Below are 4,143 nucleotides of genomic sequence, written 5' to 3'. Positions count from 1 at the left end.
ACCCCTGTGTGGGTGTGTGGCTCTGTCCTCAGAGCTCACTGGCCGGGTTTGGTAGCCACCGGGAGCCTGTGGCTTCTGCAGCGCCAACCAACCACACTCCGACCTTCTGGTGTTTACCATTGGCGAAGTGAACTTCCTGTTTTTAAGAGAAAAGGATTAGAAACACTTATTAAAAAGCCTTTGAAAGACATCAAAGGACTTCCTAAATGTCAGATGGCTCTTACAAAAGAGCTGTTTAATGATTTAAGCAGCGCGAATGGAAACCATATCTCCTGAAACGCTCACAAATTCTCACAGGACCCAGGAGGGACATGGTAGCCACGTGGGACGGGACTGAGGTTACCTGGAGAAGCTTAAAATAGTCCCAAGAGCGGGGCAGCCCTCCTGTGGGAACAGGGGCGGAGGGGCGGAGGGTGACAACAAACTCAGAGTGGCCAGGCAGCCGCCTCAGGACAGTCTAACCTCATGCCCCAAACTCTCTCCTGACTCCATCGTCCTGAACCCCCCTTGTCCCCCAACACACCTCAAGTTTCCACCAAATTCCCCCTAGATTGACAGCCCCTATCACCCAGTCTCTATTCCACTCCAGCCGCCCACTGCCGGCCTCAAACCTGGACTGCACCTGTGTGTCATCTGACCTGTCTGTCCTGTCCCCAGTCCCCAGTCCCCAGCCCAGGCCTCCCTGGTGGTGGCCTCCTCGTTGGTCTCCAGCTGCCCTCGCTTCTGCCTGCTCATCCCGGCCCTCCCCCGCTGCCCAGGTCCTGGCGCTGGACCCAGAGGAGATGCAGACCCTGTCCAGCTCTTGGGGGTGCCCTTGGGTGCAAGGCGACCTCTCGTTTGGCCACTAAGAAGATGTGGTACAGGCCCGGTGATTCTAGTCCTTTCTGGGTGCTGGGGTGGCCAGTGGACCACAAACCCCAGCGTAATGGGGAGATGGCTACAGACATAGCACCACCCCCCTCAGGTCCCTGGATCCCTGTGTCACAGCAGAGCATGAGGCCCTGAGAGAGCCAATTCCCTTGGCTTGTCGACCCTTCACCTTCAGCATCCCAGGAATGACCCTTCTGCCTGATGTTGTCCCCATCGACCCAGACCCCCAGCCTTTTAGAAGGGTCACCCCGCCAGGAGAGCCTAGGGCCCCCAAGCCAGCCTGTGTGCAGTGCCCCCAGCTGGGCCTGCTGACCTCATGTGTCCTCCCAGGCTCTGGCTGCTGGCTCCTGGGTTTCACTCCGAACAGGGTATGTAGGTACTTAGGCAGCTATAAAACACTTCAGTGTTTCCCAGAAAATGCCAAGGAATTCTTGGAATAAAAATAACAATGAATAAAGTTGCCTGGAAATGAGGCGCTGGGGCTGAATTTGATTATGTCCCATTTAGAAGAGAAAATGAGCTTCCTGCAGCTGAGGTGAGGCGAGGTTTTCTCTTTTCTTCAGCAAAAAAGATGCTTTTCACACTCCCCGCCCCCCGAAGGTTCGCAGAGCCATGAGCTGGGCTGGAGCTGGGATCACCCCCACAGGGCTTGCCATCCAGGGTAGGGCAGGGCCCGGGCAGCCAGGGCAGCCCTGCCCCTCCTCTGGTAGAACACCCAACGATGGTGTCTGTGAAGATGTGGGGCAGAGGTGGCAAACACCGTGACACCCCGGTCACACCCTGCTAAGCAGAGCCTGAGATTCCACTGCCTTCTGCCCAGGTCTGCTTCAGGAACCTGCACGTCCCCTCCACTTGTGTCTTTCACCACCTGGACCTGCTCACTTCCCTCCTAAATATACCCCACTCCTCTCCATCCCCGCAGCCATGCTCTGTACCTCCTCCCCTGTCTCCCCTTCCAGCCACAGCACCCGATCTTCCTGATGTACAATCAGGCCTTCATGCTTCCCTCCCTCCACAGTCTTCTGTGGCTCCCTATTGCCCTCAGGACAAAGACGGAGCTCCTTACCCTGACGCGCCAGGCCTGTGTTAGCTTCCTGTGGCTGCTGTGATGGTTAATTTAGGTGTCAATGTGACTGGGCTTTGAGGTGCTCAGATATTCTGGGTGTGTCTGTGAGGGTGTGTTTTGAGGAGGTTAACATTTAAATCAGTAGACTAAGTAGAGCAGATTTGCTCTTCAGATGATGGGTGGGCCTCATCCAATCAGGCGAAGGCCAGAAGAGAATAGCAAGGCTGACACTCCTCTAGGTAAAGGAATTCTTCTCACATGACTGCCTTTGAACGGGAACATTCCAAAGGCTCTTCCCTGCCTTTGGACTTGAACAGAAACATCAGCTCTTCCTGGGCCTTGGGGCTCCCAGCCTTTGAACCCATCACCGCTCCTGGGTCTCAGGCCTTCAGACCTAAAATCCACATTGTGAAACCTAACCCCCGAGGTGATGGTATTAGGAGGTGGGGTCATTGGGAGGTGAACATGTCCTGAAGGTGGGGCCCTTACGAATGGGATTAGTGCCCTTATGGAAGAGACCAAAGAGCTCCTTTCCCCTTCTGCCATGTGAGGACACAGCAAGTTCTCGCTCGACCATGGCACTGTGACCCCAGACTCTCAGCCTTGAGAACTGTGAGAAATCAATGTCTGTTGTTTATAAGCCACCCAGTCTGTGATATTTTGTTATAGCAGCCCGAACGGATTGAGAGAGATGAAAATTACACCGTCCGCTCCCTGGGACCTCCAGGTGGCTGAGTCACCCTGCAGATCCTGGGCCTGGCCTGTTCCATAATCATGTGAGCCAACCTCTCTTTCTCTCTCCATCCTATTGGCTCTGTGTCTCTGAAGAACCCCGGCTCTTACGGACGCTGTACAGATGGCCTCAGACTTAATGGCTTACAATGACGGAAATGTACTCTCTTGCAGTCTGGAGGGACTGACATGCAGGTGTGGTTGGGCTGGGCGCCCTCCAGCGGCTGTGTTGCAGCATCAGCCCCTGGCCTCTGGCAGTTTCTGGCGGCAGCCGTGACCTTGTGGCTGCATCCCTTCCACCTCTGCTTCTGTCTTCAATCTCTTTCTCCTCTGTCTACGCTTCTGCCTCTCTGATAGGGACATGAGTGACGGCACTTAGGGTCCACCCAAACCATCCGGGGCCATCCCTCATCTTAAGGTCCTGGACTTGATGACATCCTGCGAGACTGCCCTATGCGGGAACACTCCCAGGCTCTGGAGATCAGGACCTGGTGTCACCACCCCAGGCCTTCCACTCTCCGGCCGCCTCCTGTGGCCTGGCATTCAGGGGCTGGCACCCAGGAGCTGATTCAGTGTTTGCTGAGGAAGGTGTGGATGAGGGGATGCTGGAGGCCCTTTCTGAGCAGGTGTCCGCACAGCCCTCTGGGCCGGCTGCTCCCAGCAGGAGGGGAGCTGAGCAGGTCTCCAGCAGTCCCCGGAAAGCGCTGTCGGAGGCTCTCGGCCTGCAGTCTGCCTAGGGCCATGGTTGGCAAACCGCGGCTCGTGAGCCACATGCGGCTCTTTGGCCCCTTGAGTGTGGCTCTTCCACAAAATACCACATGCGGGCACGCACGTAAAGTGCGATTGAAACTTCGTGGCCCATGCGCAGAAGTCGGTATTTTGTGGAAGAGCCACACTCAAGGGGCCAAAGAGCCGCATGTGGCTCGTGAGCCGCGGTTTGCCAAGCCGCGGTTTGCCGACCACTGGCCTAGGCCATCCGCCTTTCTCTCCAGCGGTCCCCACGCGATGGGCATGCCTTACTTTCATCATCGGAAGGAAGTTACCTGTTAGAACTTTCAGGTGCCTGTAGCCCCGAGGAGCGGGGCCTGGGCGGAGACCAGTGTCCATACAACACCCGCCCTCCGGATGCTGCCAGAGCTTCCCTCGGGTGGAGCTCCGTGGCCGGCTCCTGCGGGGCCTCACCATTGTTCCCAGTCCGCAGCGCTTTGCAGAATGACCAGGGCCGTGGCTCTCAGCCCTGTCCCGGACAGTTTGCTGCATCGGCTCTGAGCCTCAGACCCCGGGAGGCGCTCCTCTCAGGTCTGTGCCCTTTGTCCCACCTGCTCCCTGGCTTGGTCCCCACCCAACTCCCGACAGTGGCCTTTAAAAAAAATGTATGTATGTATTTAGAGGAAGGGAGAGGGAGAGAGAGATAGAAACATCACTGAGAGAGGACCATTGATTGGATGTCCCCCACTGGGGATGGAGCCTACAAC

The sequence above is a fragment of the Myotis daubentonii genome, chromosome 1 (assembly GCF_963259705.1).
Source record: "Myotis daubentonii chromosome 1, mMyoDau2.1, whole genome shotgun sequence".
NCBI lineage: Eukaryota > Metazoa > Chordata > Mammalia > Chiroptera > Vespertilionidae > Myotis > Myotis daubentonii.
The sequence above is the reverse complement of the archived record's forward strand: the minus strand, read 5'-3'. Positions refer to the sequence as shown.